Source organism: Lutra lutra, chromosome 14 (genome assembly GCF_902655055.1).
Source record: "Lutra lutra chromosome 14, mLutLut1.2, whole genome shotgun sequence".
Lineage (NCBI taxonomy): Eukaryota > Metazoa > Chordata > Mammalia > Carnivora > Mustelidae > Lutra > Lutra lutra.
This window is the reverse complement of record NC_062291.1, coordinates 71,012,597-71,035,213: the sequence shown is the minus strand read 5'-3', so window position 1 is coordinate 71,035,213 and position 22,617 is coordinate 71,012,597. Positions and strand designations below refer to the sequence as shown.

Below are 22,617 nucleotides of genomic sequence, written 5' to 3'. Positions count from 1 at the left end.
GAACCCTGACTCTACACTACTGGCTAGGTGATCTTACCTACCCTGAGCCTCAGTTTCCCTGTGTATCAACTAAAGATAACAGCAGTGCCCACCTAATAGAGTTGTTGGGAGAAGTAAGTATGCTTAGCACCATGCCCTCCTATAACAGGCGCCAGGAAGTAAATGTTCATTGTTAGTAGGAGTGGTAGTATTACTATTATCAGAGATAACTTCATTACTAGGACTAACTAGTACTAAAAACATGTACCTTTAAAAAGTTTCATTCCCAAGGGGCTCCTGGGTGGCTCAGTCCAGTTAAGTGTCCGACTCTTCATTTCGGCTCAGGTCATGATCTCAGGGTGATGGGATTGAGCCCCACGTTGGGCTCCCTGTTGGATGTGACGTCTGCTTGAGATTCTCTCCCTCCTTCCTCTGCTCCCCCGCCCACTCACTCACATTCTCTCTCTCTCTCTCAAATAAATAAATAAATCTTGAAAAAGAAATTTCATTCCCCCAACGATCCTCTGGGGTAAGCCAGCACTGTCCAAACAATACCAGCTGCATGGGACTATTTGCCCGTGGCAATGTGGGGAGCTTAAGTTGAAGTGTGTTCTGAGTGTGAAAATCACACCAGATCCAAAGACTCAGAAAAACAACCAAAAAACCCCAAAAAACCCAGAAGGTAAAATATCTTATTATTTTTATGTTGATTGCATGTCAAAATAAGATTTTTAAAAATACATTGGGTTAAACAAAATGTATTATTAAAGTTAATTTCACTTCCTTAACTGAAAAATTGAAAATTATACCTGTGGCTCATATCGTGTTTCTCTTGGACATTGCTGTTAATAATTAGCAATTAACTCCACTATTAATTCATCTTTTTTTTTTTTTTAGAGAGGTGGGGAGGGACAGAGAGAGAGGGAGAAAGAGAATCTTAAAGCAGGCTACACACCCAGCAGGACTGGATCTCACAACCTTGATATCATATCCTATTTGGTCTGTGACAATATACACGAAATCATCTTAAACATCTTCTTTATGTTCTAATGGAGTAAACTCTGCCAATAAACCTGGATATCAGGGTAATCAGTGATGACTGAACAAAATGTCTCCTGCCTGGGGTGGGCCTGGCACTAGCAGGGGCAGAGAGAGTTGAAAGCTTCAGGGACAGCCCTGGTGCATGGGTAGGTCTCCATAAAATGAGAGGGAATTCTGGATTGGATATAGGTCTCCCCAGATTTCAAACCCAGACCTCAGCTTGTTGGACCCTCCTTACAGAATTCCAGAGGCAGCCTCAGCCAGGCCTCTCCAGGTTTGGGTGAGTGGGTTGTGGTTTCTAAAATGTAATTTAACTGTATCATCTCAAAAAACAAAAATTGCATTTTGGGGTGGGAGCAGGAGTGGTGTGTCCATAGTCCTGCTTTCGGCCTTAGCCTGCACTTCCAGTATTGGCTTGGGGCTCTTGCTAAAGCAGGACGGTGATTCAGACTGTGATCCCTGCTAGAGCAGAGTGAGTCCCTGTACTGGTGATCACGAGGCCCAAGGCACCCTCCTTGGGGGCAGAGTCCATTCAGGGCCTCCTCGTAATCCTCCTTGCTGGAACACTGAGTGCCGTCACTGCCTCCTGCTACCACACCCATGGGTGACCTCACCCCCCTCCTCAGCTGGGCTTGGGAGACGTTCAAACCTGGCTGTTGTAGCAGGTCGTAGCAGGTGTCAGGAGAATGGGTGTGTTTGATCCGCCCTCCTCCTCCTCCTGTACAATCAATCACCAGGGCACCGGAAACAGGAAAATCTAATGATTTAGGAGCGGCTGTTTTGAAGGCAACCCAACCTGGGTTTATCTTCTAGCTCTGCCCTCGCTCTCTGGGAGCAATTTAAAACTGTGAGTTTAATCATTGGAAAACAGAGAATAAGAATATTAACCTATCTTCCGGAAAGACAGAATGTGATCCTATGTATTAAGAAAGCAAAGTGCATAGTACCAAGTACCCAAAGAAAGCTTTGTTGTGATTTATTTGCTCATCAGGGATCCAGACCACCGTGTGAATTTTCACGGACCCTTGTGGCTTCAATGCAATGCTCAGAGAGTCATCTCTCATCTTGGACCTCCAGAGCTTTCTTCCGTCAGCCACGGGGCATTTGGCATTCGTGCAGCTGGTCAAGGGCGGGGATGTGGGAATGGGACTGCGGCCATCCCAGTCCTGCTCCACCCCAGGCCAGCCCTGTGGGCTGGCACAGGTGAAATTCTTTGTTTCTCCCTTTCCTTAGTTCCTTATTTGTAAGATGAGGTTAGCGATAATACCACCTCTGTCATCTACAGGGTCGCTGGGGGACTTACACGAATTGGTTCAAGTAAGGAACTTTGGTCGATACCACATAAGGCTAGCACTATAAACTTAAACCAGAAAAAGATCCAGTAAGACCTTTGAGAGAGACATAGTCAGGTTTGCTCTTGTCCGGAACCTCAGGGGTGAGGCAGGTGTGAGGAGGGGCCTGGGCTTCCCAGGCTGATGCAGGTAAAACAGCTCCACGAGAGCTCCATACCTGCGGCATCCTGAGGCTGCTGCCCTTCCGCCAGCTCCCATGCTGGGTAGTTGGCAAATGGCTCAGAAATTTGGATCAAGATATGGGGAGCCTTTATGTCTGTACTTAAAGTCCAAGAAGCTGGAAATATTGAGTATGCATTATGGAATGTCTTATGGTGATGCCATCAAGGAAGGTAAGAAAATAAAGACCCCAAGATCACCCACAGTGGGGACCCCTATCCCTGCGCTACTGTGGTTACTTCTGAAATGCAGTCTGCCTTTTCCCCTTAGCCTTTGTTTCACTGCTGCTAGCCAGCCCTGGGAAATCTCAGAGAAATACCAACATCCATCAGTCTGATCCTGCGTCAAATGTGACAGCTCTCCTTTTTTAATTTATCTCTTCTCTGTCCTCCCGCCATCATTGTTTACTTCCTCATTCTAGGTCTTTCTGCAAGCCCTTCCCTGCCTATGGAAAGATCTGTATGCTCTGCCCTCCTCTCCCTGCCAAATGAGCCCGTGCTCCACCTTGGTGACTCACCCTGAGCTAGGTCTTCCCACTGGCACTCTTTTCCCCTTTCTGATCCTTCTCTTGATTTGGGCTTCTTAGCAGCAGTTGGTGGCATGTACCTCATGTGATCTGTAACTAATACAGGCTCTTGCGTTTAGGTCTAAGCATTGGCTTTTTCTTTCTAAGCTCACCAGGGGACTTTAATGGGCAGCCAAGGTGCGGAACAATAAAGGAGGACAGATGTTCTCAAGCTATGTGCACACGAATCTCCTAGATCAGGTTAAAATACACAGTCTGATTAAGTACATCTGGGCAAGGCCCAAGACTCTGCATTTCTGCCAAGCTCCCAGGAGATGCTGGTGCTGCTGCTGGTCCCCGGGCCATCTTTCAAGTAGTGGGGATCTAGGCCCATCTTAGAAATGGTCAAATAGAAGCCCAGTGGGATGGAGCGCCTTGCTTGAAGAGACTGAGTGGTCAAAAGGAGATGTGAATGCACGCCTTCGGAGTTTAGTGTTCTTTCTGGGCCTTTTCATAAGTAATGGTACTTTATTATTACATTATAGTAATAAATATAAACCCTTAAGAACACAGTGGATGAAATGCAAATTTTTCAACATCCTTCATTTTAGTGCCTTTCCCTTGCAAAGTGCTCAAACAGGACCCTTAAGTGCACATAACAGAATGTAATATTCTATTATTATAGAATCATTATATGTAGGTAGGAATAGAATATAATTTGGAACACGTAGGTAATAAGAGAATTGTCTTAATTATATGGTGTTGTTTCCATATTGTTGGTGTCCCTTATCATATTTATTCACGTTTTTCATGACAATTTATGGTGGGGATTGAATTTGTGTCATGCACCATGTCACATGTCTCACGAATATTATGCCATGAACCCGCCACGGCCATCCTGGGAGGTAGGGATTATTGTCGCCTCCATTTTGTTGAGAAAAATGAGGCTTACGGGGCAAAGTAACTTATTCCCTGTTAAGTGTTAGAGCTGGGATTTCAATTAAGGAGACTGACTGACCACTTAGTCAGACTCTATTGTATTTAGCTTATTATTATTATTAGCTTATTTGTTTTAGGCTGGCCTTGCCTTTGTGGCTCCACACCAGGGGGCCAGAACTAGTCTTCCCCTACTTTAGGGTACCCCTACCCAGGATGGCTCATGGGCAAGGGGCTATGTTAGTGGCTCTAGGACCAAATGAACCTAGAGATGGGCACATCCCCCTCCCCTGAGTCTGTGTTTCTGTCCATCTGTTTCTGTCCATCTATTTCTTCCAGCAGGGGCCAGTGTTACCTACTCTAATGCCTTTGCTTATTTTCACCCTTCCAGGGCATGCTGTTCTTCCCTGGGAGCCCCCTGGGGTCCCACGGCAACCCGAAGCTTTCCACCTGCCTGGTGGACAGCCGGATACAGGTGAAGCTCATGGGTTTGGGTCGGGACCTACAGAAAATCCAGCGAGGGACTGACAAAGCAATTGGTAACCACTGGGAGATCTTGCACCCACTACTACTAGCACAGTGGCCACAGGGCCCTTGACCCCACCCACCTCTGCTTTCTGAAGCTCACTGGCTCAGGGACGGGCCGGGGAGCTGCCTTCGGAGCTGACCATGTGTGGCTGTTCTAGCCACCCGAGGGTGCGAGAGAAAAATAGCCTCCAGGGCAGTGAGTCCGTGGTATGAGGTCTGAGGTAGGAGGCTGGGTCTCATCCTGGCCAAGCTGGGCAGCCGGAAGCAAATCACTGCCCTTCTCTTCAGGCCTCGGTATCCCACCGCGTCGTCATCCTGCGTTCTCAGAGCGCATCATTGGCAGGCACTCTAAACACGATGAGCTCCAGTGTCTCTTGGGAAGCTTGAAAAAATACACGTAGGTGGCCATGTCCCGTCCTAGATCAACTGAACCAGAATATCTGAAGAGGGAATCTGGGCCTGGGCATCCACGTGTTTGTTTGTTTGTTTGTTTGTTTTGGGAGGGGGGGATTTTATTTATTTATTTGACAAATCACAAGTAGGCAGAGAGGCAGGCAGAGAGAGAGAGGGAAGCAGGCTCCCTGCTGAGCAGGGAGCTCGATGTGGGGCTTGATCCCAGGACCCTGGGATCATGACCTGAGCCAAAGGCAGAGGCTTTAACCCACTGAGCCACCCAGGCGCCCCCCGCGTGGTTTTTTAAAAGCTCTCCAATGATTCTCGTCTTATCTCAGGAGGAGACCTTCTGCCTGGAGCCCAAACCCCCCATCCCCTTTTGCACATGCGCAAACAGAGACTCGGTTACCTGAGCCTTCTCCTCCACGGTGAACTGAGCACCCTTGAGTCTCACCTCCCGCCTGCCCCGGGGCTCTGACCACCCCTCCCTGGAGCAGCACCTTGTCAGCAGCCTGGCTGTGCGTACGTGGGGAGTTTCTGTCACATGGGACAGCATGATGCCTTACAGAAAAAGACAAAGGGGGAAATTCTCTACACCTGCTAGTAGCTGCTCTATTCCCCATCTCTCTCTCTCTATACACACACATATATATGTGTATGTACATGTATACACCACACACACACACACACACACACACATACATACATATACATTTATTGATTGTAACCTACAGTGAAATAAACCTATAAAGACAAAGGCGGAAATTCTGAACACCTGGTGGTAGCCACTCTACTTTCCCATCTCTCTATATATACACTTACAGGGTAATTTAGCAATTGTAACCTCCAGTGAAATAAACCTATAAAACTCACAGCAAACAGTAAATGTAGGTTATACAAAATATCCGGAACACAGAGATCTTTAAAGACAGAATGCAGGTTGGTGGTTGCCCAGGGCCAGAGGTTAGAGGAACAGGCAGAAGCTGTTTATTGGAACAAGATTTTACTTTGAGGCCATGGACATGTTTTGGGACTTCTTTGGGTGGTTGATTGTTTAATTCTGCAAAGGTACTACATGCCACTGAATTGTTTGCTTTCATGGTTAATTTTATGTTCTATGAATTGTACTTTAATAAATTAGTTTTTAAAATGTAGACAAGACAGAAAGGGGAAGAAAAAGGAAGAGCTCTTCTAACCACACAGGCAGGTATTGGGCACAGAAAAGATGTTAGTGCAGGCCCCTGATTTCTCTGTATGCACACCCACGGATTCTGATTTGCTCTTTAAGTCAGGCAACACTACAGCACATTTCTCAGGGGCTGGCTCCTTTCAATTCTTCTGTGCTTCCCTGAGAAAGAGAGGTGGCTTTCCCCTTCCTTCCTGCCCCTTTCCCACCACATGCTTCCCTTACCAAAACTGTTGCTTTGCAGAACTCTCTACTGGACGGTCCCTGAGCTGTTGGGGCTCCCAGAGGCGCCGTGGTCGGGCACCCCAAAGGGAGATGTTTACAGCTTTACCTTCCTGATGATGGAGCTGATCCAACCCCCAGGACCACGGGCCTTTTGATGGCCTCGACAAGGTACCAGAGCTCAAAGAGTCTCTTTGTCAAGCTTTGGTCTGTGGGCTAGCTTTCAAATGCTTGTTTTTTAATTCAATGTTTATTAATTTAGGATTTATCTCATTGTCTTTCTTTTTTAAAGTTTATGTTCTTTTCTAAATTAAAAATCTAGTTACAGTTTGCCTATAAAAACAATCCAGGAACTCGGGATTATACACTTTATTCTATGATAGCAGTCAGGGCGATCCTGTTGGAAAGTGACTTCAGTTGCATCACTTCTGTTCACAGCGTCCTCCCCTGGCTTCCCATTTAGGGAATGAAAGCCAAGCCCTTACAGTGGTCTGCAAGACCACTAAAGCCCTCTCACCCGACCTCTGGGGCCTTCTTTATTAGTGTCCTGTGGCTGCCATAATAAGTTAACCACAAACCTGCTAGAATTCAATGACAGAAGTTTATTTACTTACAGTTCTAGAAGACAGAAGTCCAAAATTAAGGTTTTGCAGGGCAGTGCTCCCCCCTAGAATCTTTAGGGAAGATTTATTCTTTGCCTTGTTTAGCATTTGGTGGCTGCCCGGGTCTTCATGGGCTTGTGGCCAAATCACTCCAATCTCTGCCCTCACCTTAACATTGCTTCCTCTTCTGTAGACCTCTCTTCCGTCTGTATCTTCTAAGGACACTTGTCATTGGATTAGAGCTCACCTGGAAATCTGAAATGATCCCCTCAACCCAAGATGCTTAAGTTTATCTGCAAAGAACTTTTCTTTAAATAAGGTCACATTCATAGGTTCTGGGGACTAATACATGGGCGTATCTTGTTGAGCATCACCATTCAGCTCGGTATACCTCCCTAATTCCATCCCTCATGGTTTGCTCCTTTTAGTCATGCTGGTCACCTCTGTGTGCCTCCCTCATGCCAGACATATTCTTACCCCAGGTCCTTTGCACACACTGTTCCTTCTGCTTGGGCAGCTCTCATCTCATATTTGTATATACAAATTGGTTTTATTCTTTCTTAAGGACTACACAATTTTTCATTGTAAAGCTATGTCATGTATTAGTGATTGATACACCTTCTGGTTGTTTTCCATTTCTGGTTATTGTAGTTGCTTCAGTGAGCATCCTTGTATCTCTGTGGACATAAAATTAAAGAGATAAATGTATTTTAAGCATATTTAATTTTTTTTTGATGAATGCTACCTAATTTTCTTTATAGGATTTATTCAAGCTTATTTTTTTACTGAGTTGTCTCTTAACACACATCCCATCGTGGAATTAAGGACAGAAGTGGTGGGAGATAAAGAAAAATTTGATCCAGATTTATTAAAAAAAAAAAAAAAAAGCATAGGGGGTATAACCCCCAGCGCTCTTATTTTCCACTTTGGCCATACACTAGAATTGCCTGAGGAACTTTAAAAACTGCTACTACCTGGGTCTTAGCCAAGGAGACTTTGATGTCCTATGCCATGATCTGGGCATCAGGGTTTGCGGGTGATTCCAACGTGCAGCCCACACTGAGAGCCGCTATCTCAGAGCGAGCCCAGGGAGGTGTGTGTGTATCAGTTTCTAAAGTTTCTTCCTTGATTTTTTTATTTTTTTAATCCCTTTGCCTACAATTTCTAGCCCTTTCCCAGGGGCCAGCCTCAAGTCTCATCTTTAGATCATCATGCGTTCCCCGGAGACTTTTTTTCAAGTCAGGAGCCTTTCTGAATGTAAGTAGTTGCTTTAAAAGCAGATTCCTGGGGCACCTGGGTGGCTCAGTCAGTTAAGAGTCTGCCTTCAGCTCAGGTCATGATCCCAGATCCTGGAATCGAGGCCCACATCAGGCTCTCTGCTCAGTGGAGAGTCTGCCTATCCCTTTCTCTCTGCCCCTCCCTGCCAGCTTAGGCTCTCTCTCGCTTGCAATCTCTCTCAGATAAATAAATAAGTAAGTAAGTAAAATCAATCTTTAAAAAATAAAGGTGGATTCCAGTTTCTAATCTATGGTCAGGTGAAATAGAGGGGAGACTCACTCAAAGAGGTTCATACCAAATCCAAGTGCAACTGACCTTGGAACCGAGCAGCTACATAGGTCTTCCCAGACGGAGCCCAGGAAGGAGCCTATCTATATTCGCCAAGCTCAGCTACCATGGGATTGCACCAACTTCGGTGGGGTTGGGGGGAAGGGAACAGTGGAGGTGGGGAGACTGTATACATTTGGTATGTTTGCCCTTCACTGTAGTCCTATGCCCGCAGGGTTAAATGAGAGCTGGCCATATGGGACTATGTATACACAGGACTGCAACCAGGAAAAGTACAAGGTACACCTAATTTATGGACAAACACACTTCTTCCATTAACTTCTCGTACTTCCCTGCAAACAGTCCTGGTGCTGGGAACTGGATAGATATCGATTCTCTGCACACACTAGACCAGTGCTTTTCAAATTTTAGTGGGCATCAGGATTACCTGGAGGGCTTGTTAAAACATAGACTCACTGGGTCCCACCCTCAGGGTCTCTGACTCAGTAGGTCCGGGGTGAGGGCCAAGAATTTACATTTTTTTTTAACTTTAAAAGATTTTATTTACTTATTTGACAGACAGAGATTACAAGTAGGCAGAGAAGCAGGCAGAGAGAGAGGGGGAAGCAGGCTCCCCGCCGAGCAGAGAGCCCGATGCGGGGCTCGATCCCACGACCCTGAGATCATGACCTGGGCCAAAGGCAGAGGCTTTAACCCACTGAGCCACCCAGGCGCCCCCAAGAATTTACATTTTTATCATGTTCCCAGAGGATGTTGAAAACCCACAGTCTAAGAAGCCCTGGCCTAGTGTGACGCTGGACCAGCAGCAACAGCATCCCCCCTGGTATTTGTTAGAAATGCAGATTTTCAGGCCCAACCCCAGGCTTTCGGAATTGGAAATTGGGGGGGTAGGCCCAGAAACTGTGTTTTACCAAGCTCCCCATCCCCTTCCCAATACACACCGAAGAAGAACAGAATGACTGCACATCACCAGCTCCGGAACATGTGTACTCCGAGCGGCAGAGCCACAATTTGAATTTGAACCCGTGGCTCAAAGTTTTGTCATTTTATCAGTTCTCAGAGCTGAATACAGAAAAGCGGAAGGTGCAGTGATAATGATTCTCTAATCACCTCCTTGAAACCACTGTGGTCCCACGTCTCAGGTGATACTTCATTTGGGACATAAAACACAGTTACCCATAGTATATCCTTTGTTAAAATGTATTTTCTTTCAGATTATTTTGGTGCATTTAAAATGCACTTAAACACGACTATGTACATTGACAAAAACAAGATAGTATTTTACACAGTTTTAGAACTTGTATTATTATTATGAAGTAAAGGCCACACTTTGTTCAGATTTCCTTGGGCTTTTTTGTTTATGTTTGTTTGTTTGTTTGTTTAAAAGGAGAAGGAAGGGCAGAGGGAGAAGGAGAGAGAGAATCTCAAGCAGGCTCTAATCCAGCACAGAGCTTGACACAGGGCTTGATCTCACAACCCTGAGATCATGACCTGAACCAAAATCAACAGCCGGATGCTTAACCAACTGAGCCACACAGGTGCTCCCCAATGTCCTTAGTCTTTAACCCGGTGTCTTTCCTACCCCAGCGTCCCATCCAGGACACCGCAGTGCATTTGGCCATCATGTCTACTCCGAGTTCCTCAGGACTGTTTCTCAGAGACTGTCCTTAATTTTCATGACATTGTGCTTTTGAGGAGCACTGGCTGGGTATTCTGTATGATGTTTCCCATTGGGGTTTGTCTGATTATTTTTTTCCTCATGACTAGACTGGGCTTCTGCTTCTTGGGAGGAAGCCCACAGAGGTCAATGGTCATGTTCGTCCCATCATGTCAAGGGTACACAAACCCTGGTTCTTTTTACTGGAGAATGATATTGGAAACCAAGACCTAGATGCTGGGTGTGCTCATAGCTGCTGGGGTGCTATTGCCTCTAGGCCCCATGGTGTGTGTGTACACTACCCTCCGTGTACACACTTTTCCATATCCGTATCTACCTAGCTGTGTCTATATAAGCTAAACATGAGTTCATACTGACATTTCCAACATCATTGCCACATGGTTCATTTATTCTAGTCTCCCTATCACTTATCCAAACCTCCCTTTCCAACCGTGAGACCCTGCTCCCACCATCTGCCATCCATTTATTTACTTATCCAATCCCAGAGTACATGTGTGGTGCTTTCAGAGTCCTTATTCTGTCCCCTCATGAGATGCAATCCTGCCGACTAGAATATAGGGATTGTGAACGGATCCTTGTGTTTAGACATAAGGGTCTCAAGTCATTCTTTCGTCATGGTCTGCATCTCCCCTGGGATTGTCCAATAGCCTAACAGTTATTGTTAAGAATTTGTGTCCTTTGAGGTTTACTCTCTATGCTATAAAGTTCGATGGGTTTTGGCAAATACACAATAACATGTACCCACTTCTACAGTATTACAGAGCATAGTCTCATTACCTGAAACAAACTCTGTGCCTCACCTGTTCAACGCTTTCTCCTCCCCAAACTAGTGACAGCCTTTCCTCTGTTTTCTGTCTCTATAATTTTGCCTTTTCTAGGATGTCATATAAACTGAACCATACATCGTGTAGCCTTTTCAGAGTATGTTTTTATACTTAGTAATACGCACTTAAGATTCGTTCATGTTGGGCACCTGGGTTGCTCAGTTGGTGAAATACCTGCCTTTGGATCATGTCCTGATCCCAGGGTCCTGGGATCAAGTCCCCCATCAGGCTCCCTGCTCAGTGGGGAGTCTGCTTCTCCCTCTGCTCTCCCCCGACTCATGATATCTCTTTCATGCTCTCTCTCTCTCAAATAAAAAATAAATTAATTAAATAAAAAAGATTCATCCATATTGTTACACCCATTGTATTTTTATACCAAAACATGTATACATTGTTCTCAAATTATTATTTCCTTTACAAAACTTGGATAAGCAGAGTGTTTAATAAATGTCAGTAGAAGTCAAGGCCAAAGTGAAAGAAAGTAAGTTTACAAAGTTGGGCATGGAGGCAGTACGTGGTAACATCTATTATTTGCTAAAATAACTTTTATGTGACATTGTATATGGAATGCAAATTGCATAACGTGCACCCCAAATTCTTATACACTCCTGAAGTCACATAGACATATATATGCTTTACTTCAAGAGACGTTCTATTAGAAAAAAAAACTTAATCTAAAAACAGGTTCATTAAAAGGTGCTTATATGTTTTACAGTAGGATTCTGCATTTTCCAGGAGGTTCCAAAGTATTTCTCATAAAATATTCAGATTTCTCTGACATTCCAGTCTACTCAATTTATTTAAAAACTCAATTTACAAATTGAAGAGCACATATGTGTAAAGTGTCCTTAATGGCACACAGTTTTCAGTCATTTGGCCGTCTCCACCCCACATGAGTTTCAGAAATCATCAGCTGAATCAAAGACCCCACGCCAGTTCCACTTCGACCTCCCCTGTTGGAGGAGAAGGGGAACGAGAAGATTGTGGTCACGGTGAGGGAGTATTGGGATGATCTCCAGAGAAAAGGCCCACTTTCTCTTCCGTTAAGAAAATTTTACAAGAAGCCAGTTCCAAAGGGTGAGTGAGATACATCACATTTTCTCCTAATCATTTAACCATTAGAATTTTGAAACTCTGTGGCTGTGATGGCTCCCGTGTGGCTCAGTCCATTCATTCATCCATTCCTCCACTCATTCATTCACTCACTCCTTCATTCATTCATCATCTACCCACTAGACGACTGCCACGTGCAAGACTCTGTGTTACACGCTGGCTAAGTAGAGTGAAAAATTCTCCCTTTGTTTTACAAGTGATACAAAAATGTATCAGACATCTGCACTTCCATTGTCCTCCTTTGTCCATTCCAGATACTACTAGTCAATCAGGTACTCTTTCCCGGGGAGTTCTGACATGGCCCCAGAATGTTTTCTGAATCAACGTTCCAAGGGTCATGACTCATCCATTGGGGTCGGACGATGGGATAAAAAACTATTCACCGACCTTAGAGTAAAGGATTAAATTATTCACGCCTCCCAAGCAACTTCCTCAATAGTAGCTTGCTTCACGTTAGGATGATAGTGTCTTCTTTTGGCACATTGAGCACCTACGGGCACGGCCATGTTAGAAGCAGCTGGAGTTGATAGAAGGGCCCTGGGCTGGAAGTCTGGCATCTGCTCTTAACTTGGCCATTCTGTTGTGCATTCTTAACACAACAGCCCAGAATTCTGCATTTTCCACATCAAAATTGTTCTAAATGATACGTCTCAGGTCAATCATGATTTTTATTCAGAAAATCTGCTCTCTTATGTTAAGGTAAGTCTACCTCCTATATGAGCCTCAGTCTTCTCATCTGAAAAATGGGAAATTTAAACAATTTTTCTGAAGACGCTTCTAAACCCAGAGCCTATGGGATCTAGAAGTGCCCCTTACATCTTTTATCTGAAAAGAAAACAGCTGGTATTGTTCAGAAAAAAAGAACAACAACACAACAACAACAACCCAAAAACCTGTCCTGAAATCTACATTTTCGACTGACCATGATGGCGACCTGGAGGATGTTGGGAAGTGGGGAGGGCACTGTTCACTAAATGCTTGCTGAGTGCCAGATGAAGCTTTAGGCACCGCATGCCCATTATCTCCCTAGACCCTCAGAACAGCCCTGGGAAGTATGTGTTATTATCCTCATTTTCCAGATGAAGAAACTGAGGTTCAGGGAGATGAAGGGGGCAGGTCGAGGTCATAGAGCTGGTAGAAGGCAGCCTCTGTCCTGCCGTGTAGCCTCATTGCCATGGTCATTTCCTTTCTGCCCATGGGCAGCCCTGAAGTAGGGAACCTGAAGGGCAAGACATGTTTTCTTTTCTTGGGATGTAAGGCTGGAAGTTGTGCTCCATTCTGGCCCTAAAGTTCTTGGGAAAAGATGTTCATGTGGGAGTTGTTTTAAAGCCTCGTGAACATCCTAGACAGTGTGGTGAGCAAGCTGGAGGTGTGTGCCCATCACCTGGAGGTTGTGGTGGGAGAGAGGACCAACAAGCTGATGGCGGAGAAGAGGAAGGTGGATAGGCTTCTGTCCACAAGGCTGTCTAGGTATCCCAGAGCACGGGGTGGGGACGGAGCTTTGCAAAGGACCCAGGAAAAAAATAGCGTCACTATCTAAGAGGCTCCACATAGAGAGAATATTTCTTTTGCTCCTTTAATAAGAGGAAGTCAGGTTCTTCTGAAATGGGTGAAGCATTTTGCAGGCAATTTGGTACACCCAAATTGTAAAAGGAGATGGGGCAAAGGCCCTTCAAAGGACTAGAGAATGTCTTACGGAAAAGATGATGGCTGCAGCAGCAGCAGAGCGACCACTAGATGGCGCTCTGGCCGCACGAGTCTGGTTAATTGCTGGCGCCCCAGTATTTTGGATTGTACTCCAAAACCTTTCTTTGCGCAATGCAATATGCGCCCATGACTTCAGATTAAAAACTCGCTTCATTTTTGGCTATAATCGCATCTGTACTCTCTCTAAACACTTGGCAGGAGCATCTGCTGTTAAAATTCCAGCACCCTTCCTGTGTGTCTTGACAAAGAAGCAGAATCGGGATTTGAATGTGTTGATGTGAGATTGGTGGAGTAGGGCAAAAATATTGGTTTGTGGATTGGTGGCTGCTTCCTTTTCCTCCTGCATTTGCAGATTGAATCTTTACCATCAAACTCTATAGCCAATAGGGGAAAATGAGATGCCCTCCGGGAGAAAATCTTTATGGTAAAATCATTCCTTGTAACCTGCTCTGCCCTTCTCCAATTTATACCCACCAAGGAAAGTATCTCTTTGGAGAAAATGCAGGTGGAGAAATGGAAGTCAGAAGAATCTCTTTAGGTGGTGGAATTTTTGTTCACCAAAAACCTAATCCACTGAAGCCAAAGGGTCTATAAGCATGACTCTGCCAGGGTCTGTAAGAGACGAGATGAGTAAGAGAGTCTGTTCAAAGCTGGTCCCTATTCTCTGGTTTCAGCTTCGTTGGAGAACAGCGCACAGCCGGAAGGTCTGTGGAACCAGAACATGAGTCCATGACAATCTTTTTCTCTGACATTGCTGGATTCACAAATCTGAGTTCTCTCAGCTCCCCTTGCAAGTTGTGACGCTCTTTAATGACCTGCACAATTTATTTGATGACATCATTAAAACATATGACGTGTATGAGGTGAGACACTTGGCTCCTGGGCTGTGAGGGGACACGCTCTCCTTGTCGCTGACTCTGGGGCTGGAGTGAGGGTGGACGCCGCCCTCGCTGTCAGCCAGGGGAAGGCTCTATTTCAGGCTGGCAGTCTATCTTGGTGCATGGCAGAAACTCAATATTTTATTTGTTTTTTTCTTGGGAAAGGGCTTAATTAATCACAGATGTATGCGCTTGTCAAGAATCACCAGTTGCTCCTTGTTTCCTTCCATTATTTTATCTCGCAGTAAACACATTTCTAAAGAGGCATTGACCTTCTACTGACTAATTCCTCCAGCTCGGTCCTGATGTTTCCTTCGTATTCAGAGGGGCTCACATTTACCGTCCTTTAAAGATTGTCTTTGGACCCTATGTGAGTCTCACTTCCGTTCCTGTGATCCTTACCAGTGTGGTTGAAGATGGGTTTCCAAGGGTAGGCTATCAGACTTGTGTCTAAAATGAGAAACAATGATCTGCCTCGTGCCACTCAGGGGATGTAGGAGTATGGTTACTCAGAGTTAAAAAAAAAAAAAGATTGTTCAGGGGAGGATAGCAAAAATGAATAATTTGGATTCATTCAAGTGGTGGCAATGATGGCTGCTTTGGGTGTTTTCGGAGTTTTCTGATGGGGCCGGATCCCGAGGGCAGGTGCCCAAACTCACGCATGCCTGGGGCAACCAGCTCTGACCATGGTTGCAGGGCTCTGCCTGTGGCCCTGGGACCAGGGAGATTTGGGGGACAGTGTGGTCATGTCCACAAGGACATATCCTTAATGGTTATCCCCCAATGTTCCCCACAGATATGCCTCTGTTCAAGGGTAAAAGCAAAGATGGTGAGGCTAATATCAAAGGGTAGCTCAGAAGGGTATCTTCTGGGATTTCCTCTTGGTGTTCTCTTCCTCGTTACGTTTTGCATGAGTTAATACTAAATCAGTGTCAGTGTCTAAAGGGTGTATGTACCCATGGTGGGGACAGGTAGCCTAGAAGCAATCAGACTTGTGTATGGGTTGATTTTGTATAATTTTGGGGTGACCAGTAGACAGAGGTGCTTTTCCTGCCCGGCTAAAGCCTGAAATCCCACCTTTACTGCATCATCTTTGGATTCTGCTAAAATGCATACGTATCTGGAAAGGGCAGTACCTTTCAAGTTTACACTAGTCATTTATTCTCTATTTTGAATGAGACATCTGAAAGGTGATTTTATTAGGATTTATCAGGGGAGAGAAAAGGACAAATCAGGCAGATAAATGCATTTGTACATAAGTAGAAGCATATATGTTGTGTCTAATGCATACCTATGTATAAATGTATCTAAGAGCCCTTGTATGGGGTGAAGCTCTCGTATGTACCTTCAGGTTGGGTAAGATGAAGTCCTCTTGATGGATGCATGTGATTCTTCAATATTTACCCCATTTGTGCATTGCTGCCTGTTTAACTGGTTTTGAACATGAATTGAGGAAATACAGTCCCCACCACTCTCAGAGTTCAGAGGAGAAAGCAGTGAATGTGTGCATGAGGGCTTGGGGAAGGAAGGCTTTGTGGAAGAAGCAGGACAAGGGCAGAAACTCCTGGAAATGCTGGGACATGGAAGGAGTGGAGGCTTTTCAAAGTGGAGGGCCTCAGAGCAAGGCCACTTTGTTGCTTTATTTTCAGGTGGAAATCACTGGAGAAGCGTACATGGTGGCTAGCGGACTTTCCATTCGCGATGGAATCCATCACGTGCATGAGATTGCCACGATGTCCCTGCACTTCCTCAGTGCCATCATCTACTTCGCGATTGGGCATGTGCCTGAGGAGCAGCTCAGGCTCTGGACTGGCATCCACACAGTAGACAGCCCTTGGCCTTAGGACCCATGGATGACAACGGGTGGTTCTGGATTCAAGTCCTAGGTCTGAGGTTTTTAGGACCCTGAAGTTGAATGGTAACAAAGGGAAACAAAATGTTGAATTGTCTCTGTAAATGTGTTTCCAGCTAGCCAGATTACTTGGGGACAGAGAAGACACCCAGAGACTCCAAGGTGTTGAACCAAAAGTTAGGAGGAGACCAAGAAGCAGGACAGTTAAATAGGGCTGTTATTTCCTGTGCCTCTTTGGTCTGTTTTGGGTCAAACTCATGGGCATGTGACCTGTGCGGAAGCAACCATCACTTGGTTTAACGTTCTTAGTTTCTTAAGTATTAATGTATTTTCTTAAAAATTATTAATATAATTATCACTATAATATTGTTACAATATTAATAATAATTATTAATTTTCTTAAGTTCTTAATAGGTTTGGAATGAGGAGTTCCTTATTTTCATTTTAGACCAGGCCCTGTAGGCTATGTAGCTAGACCTGCTCCTACCTGGCCTCTGAGGCTTGACTAAAATAAAACCTGGCCCATAATCAGAATTAATTACTCCCACATTTGTGCCACAATTGCTTTGCTCACATGAGTGCATGAATAACATCATCATTAATTTCTGTCTTAGCTTGGTTGTTATAACAAAATACTGTAGACTGGGTGGCTTAAACAACAGACGTTTACTTTCTCACAGTTCCAGAGGCAGGGAAGTCTGAGATCAGGGTTTCATTGTGGTCGGTTCCCATGATAACCCTCTTCCTATCTCACCAAAGGCTGGCTGCCTTCTTTTCATCACATAGCGAAGAAAGAGAGTTCTGGTGTCTCCTCTTGGTATAAGGGCACTAATCCTATTGTGAGTGCCCTATCCCCAGGACCTCATCTAAACCTAAGTATCTTCCAAAGGCCCTGCCTCCTAATACCGTCATCTTGAGAGTTCAGGCTTCTGCAAGTGAACGAGTGGGGCTCACCATCGTTCAGCTTATCGTAATTGATTATGTTGTTTTCCACCGAAGCCAAGGATTCTGTCGGTTGCCTCTTTTTTTTTTTATTTTTTTTTTTAGATTTTTATTTATTTATTTGACAGACAGAGGTTACAAGTAGGAAGAGAGGCAGTCAGAAAAAGGAGGAAGCAGGCTCCCTGCTGAGCAGAGAGCCCGATGTGGGGCTCGATTCCAGGACCCTGGGATCATGACCGGAGCCGAAGGCAGAGGCTTTAACCCACTGAGCCACCCAGGTGCCCTCGGTTGCCTCTTTGTAAGCGCAAAGAAGTGCTGCCAATCTCTGCCTGAAGGGGGCGCTAAAATACTTGTCGAATTGCATTCACGGACTTCGTGTGCAGGCACAGGCCAGCCCTTGGGAAATGCAGATGGCCTGTGCCCTTCTGCTCTCCTTCTTGGAGGTCCTGTGGGGCGGGTGGGGCGGGAATCACCATGCCCAGGTACCATCTGTTCCGAGACACCGTGAACATGGCCTCCAGAATGGAAAGCAGCGGTCTGCGTGGGTATCATGGACCGTACTTTGCAAACACAATTGTCACTGTCCCCTCGCCCTCCCGCGTTTCACTGGAGGGTGTTTCAGCAGAGCCATTTTCATTTTGTCTACTGTTTTCCATTTGGAGGATAAGATCATTCTCCACTTCAGACAACATTGATCACAATCTTTGTAGATTTTGTAGGTTTTGCACAAGTGCTTTCTGTGTAAACACACACGACTACTTCTTTCCAGGATTTTCAATTCTAAACAGCCAGGTACACCTATAAGGTCATTAAAAGGAAAAGCAGGAGTCAGCAAGCTTTTTCTGTTCACGGCCAGACAGTAAACATTTTAGGCTTCATGAGCCATAGTCTCTGTTACTTAACTACGTTTTAGTGTTGAAAGCAGCCATTTATAATATGTGAGTGATAAGTGTGGCCATGTTCCAATAAAACTTTATTTGTGAGCACCAGCAGTGGGCTGGATTTGGCTAGTGGGTGGTATTTTGCCCATCCCCGATGCAGAGTATAGTTTTGGTGATGCAGAATTAATCTGTGGGCAGGAACTCCAGGGGATATCATATTCTAGTGCTTTACAGTAATTTTATTGCATTAATTGTTGCTAGACAATATATGCTATTTATTGGCTGAGATGTTTATCAGCTAGAAAAAAAATTACATAGGGGATTTAAGTTTCAAAATGTTTAGGTTGACATCCTTTAGAATTTCTAAATTTTCCACAATATATAAAAACATACAAAATTTTTTTTTCTCTTGGGGTGCCTGGGTGGCTCAGTGGGTTAAAGCCTCTGCCTTCAGCTCAGGTCATGATCCCAGGGTCCTGGGATCGAGCCCTGCATTGGGCTCTCTGCTCAGTGGGGAGCCTGCTTCCCCCTCTCTCTCTGCCTGCCTCTCTGCCTACTTGTGATCTCTGTCTGTCAAATAAATAAATAAATAAATAATCTTTAAAAGAAAAAAAAATTTTTTTCTCCTGATTACTTCATTGTTTGCGTTAATCGGCCAAGTCTCAAACATGGATTGAAACCTCTCTTTAAACTTGTGAATCAAGATTTTTAAGGGTAAGTCTTGAAAATGGGACTGCTGATGGAGCTTCCAAGCCTGAATCTGGAGGCAGTGCTGGTTGTGACCCTCATTTTCAGTGATGTGTCCTGGCTCTGGGACCATCCCAGGAAGCCCGAGGAGCCCAGTGGACCTCCATCCATGGGGAGTACCAGCTTGCATATGGAGTTAGTTCTGTCTACTGTTTCTAAACTGAACATATTGAAGTTTGAGCAATATTGGTAGCGTTCGAAGAATATCTGGATGGTTGGGGGTGTCTCAGAGAGGTTGTCTGTGGTTAACTTTAATGAGAGATGCTGGTAGCTCAAGAGTTCGAGCAGTGGAGGCTTCCCTCTCCACAGCAGCCCCTGCCCACTGGCCCCCAAGTCACAACCAAGTTAGTAACTAGGCAAGAACTGGTTTATGGCAGCTCTCCACCTTGGGGATACCTCTTTTCTCCGAGCTGTAAATGGTCTCCTGGCTTCTACTTAAATACCCCAGTCTAGTCTTTCACAAGGCAACAGCAAGCACAAGGCCAGTAATTATAATGCCCATATTTCCTCTACGGAGTACCTTCTCCTGGGTCTAAAGTGCCAGGGAGAGGAGAAAGAGGCCCATTGGCTTGGGGACAGAGGACCTCATCTCAATTCATCTAAATTTCTTTTCCCTTTCCTCTCTGCCTTCTCCATCTAGCCCATCTGAAACACACCGTAATGCATTCTCATCTTTCTGATAGCCATCGGCCTTTGGTGGGGCGGGGGAATGGATGTTCTCAAGAACATCTTGGAGATGGTCACGGAGGAAGTGGTGAGTGGTTACTATGATGTTAGGTGTTTGGGTGGGTATGGGGATTCATGGAAAGAAGTGAAAGAGAAGGGAATGGCATCAACTCCCCAGTGTGCTGAGCCTGGCCCTCGAGTACTATATCTCATCAACAGACTTCAGGTGAGGGAAAGATTTTTCTAGAAGCCATCAGTATAGACCTAGCTTTGAATTTTACTGGCTGTCTGATTTGGGGACCTGTTTTTTTTTTTCACTAGTAAAATGGGAATGGTGATAATATTACCTTCAAAGGGTAGCTGTGGGGATTAAATGTGAACATGTGTATGAGGTGCTTCACCGGGTGCCCTACTGATCAGAAGAGCTCATAGATTTTATTATTATTTTTGAAAGATTTCCTTTTAGTGAAATTCAGCCTTGATGGGCCCTCACCCCCGAGGCCATGGCTAACTAGTCTTTGAAGCTTATCAGCAAAGCCCAAGGAAATCAACATTTCATCTGTAATGAGGCCTTTCCTTCCCTGAGGCTTCTCCTGCCTACTTGCACCTTGGCTAAGAACAACATTTTCAGTCAACAAGCAAGGGAGACCGAGTTGTCTGTTCGGAGGGCTCACTCGCTTCACGGGCAGCCTTTCCTCCTCTGTGACTTTCCTTTGCCTCCCACAGGGCAAAGGAGAACAAACAAGTTTTTGATTGAATCATTCTTCCAATCCCTGAATTTACTGAGGAAAAAGCTAAAGTCCTGGAGAGCTACTGAGGTGTTTTCTTTAAAGATGCTTGTGGGGTCCCATGAAAGTCTGAGGACCATTGGGTTAGATACCACGTTAAATACCCCATTCAGGGGATGTAGATGTGGGGTACTGAGTTAATCTACCAGTAGGGGGAGCTATCTAGCGGGCCTCCTCTTCCTGCCCCAGAGCTCTGTGGAGTTGGGATGAGCAAATAGGGTGAACTCATTTCTGGGGGACCAGGGCTGGGCTGTTGCTCCCAGACCTGCCAGTGAACTTGCCCTAGCTCCCAGATATTTCCGGCCCACTAGCTTGTGAATTTGCGGTGAACCCAATTTCATTCTGGGAGAGAGAAAAGCTGGAGAACAAAAACTGGGGCTGCGGGGGCTGCTGGCACCCCCCTCCCCCCGGCCCCATGGTCTTTAACCAGGTCCTGCTCCCTAACCTTTAGTTATCAGAAGGCATCTCAGGAATGTTTTCCGGGGATAAAGCGCTATGGAAGGTGTGAGCAGTCCGCGAGCGGTCCAACAGGATCAGGCCATTCCTGATCAGGTAGACCGGTTAGGGCAGCCGGTCTCTGGAAGGCCTGGTCCTGAGCTCTGACTTCCTGTGAGTGCTGCAGTTTCCAAACGGAAATGTCCCACTCTCGATTTATTGCTTAATTTCTTTCCTATCCAAAGCAGAGGATCAAAGATAGGCTTTGCTTTCAATCAAGTTTAAGTGGAATATTTCATTGATATATGAAGTGCTTAATTTTTTCCAACCTCCAGCAGATGAAGAGGAACCCATCCGTTCTGCTATGAACATCTCCCCCTTCACACAGAGAATAGGGTGCCGCCGTGTCTGTCAGTGGTTCTTGTAGCAGACTGACTAAACCACTAAACCACTAATGCACTTTGCACTATTTCTTTTTTTTTTTTAAATCCCTTGCGGCTCCTTACATCCCGATTATCTTCCTCGTGGCGGCTCCTGAATATGGGAGAGCAGCTTGGACAATGTATGGTGCTTGAGACCCCTTCCTGGTGAACTTCCTAAGACTGAAGGAGTGAAAACCACTGAGATCGGGGACGTTTCCTTTTTACTTGACCTGTGACCCGCCTTTGTAGAGATATTTTTGAACTCTGTAGAGGAAAATAATTTTGGTGAGTTGAGAGCCTTTAATATCAAATCTTACGGAAGGTTTGGTGGAATTCTTGCCTTTCTTCAGGAAGAGGCCCGCTAAATAGGGGGCCGAGAGGTGCGCTTTACGGACAGCCCCGTCTCCGTGGAGCTACTGTGTGTTTCCTTTCGCAGCAGTTTTGTTCTGCCCAGAGGTGGGCAACTCAACTCAAGGACTTTCACAGACTCCATTTTCTGTTGACATGATTCCATTTTTATTGTGGTAGTTCTCTGCTCCTCCCCATAGGCCTTTAGCACCAAGGCTTGACAGCGTTAGTCAAAAGGAGGCATTTACCTGAGAGGGACAGGGGCGCTTCTGCTGCCACCTCAGCATGGAGACAACGGGACAACACTTACCTTCTTATACTTCAGAACTTCTTCCCTTGTTTGGGAGTAGAGTGCCTGGATTCCAAACACTTTCTTCTCCCATGGAAGGGAACAGAACAACCTCTGCTCTGAGGCCTTTCAGAGAGAGAGGCCATACCCTATCCATCCAGAGAGATAGGCCATACCCTAACCATCCATCCATCCATCCATCCATCCATCCATCCATCCACCCATCCATCCATATGACAGTTCATTAATTCAAAAAGCATTTACTGAGCACTTACACTGTGCCAGGTACCACACCAGGGAAATGAGAATATGAAACGTTCCTTGATGTTTAGCTCTCAGATTAGTTGAAGAGAAGTAGCATACCAGTAGTACTGCAATATATTAAGGGCTTATAGAAGTGTGCACGAAAGTGCAGAGGTAACAAAGCAGTCCAACGTTGTTGCATCTAAAAGGCATTAGGCAATGGTACACTGATGTAGGGACGGGATGGGATATAGTGATTGTCTATTATCATCCCATCTTTGTGTCAGTATGGAGTGTGTGTGTTTATTTCCTTTCAACTCTAGCTCACATGCTTA

General features: G+C 45.3%; 1 pseudogene; it reads left to right on the top strand.

The window, feature by feature from the left end:
• LOC125084413 (guanylate cyclase 2G-like) overlaps nucleotides 1-20,510 on the top strand; it is a 45,378-nt pseudogene extending 24,868 nt beyond the window's left edge.
• Nucleotides 20,511-22,617: the final 2,107 nt, after the last annotated feature.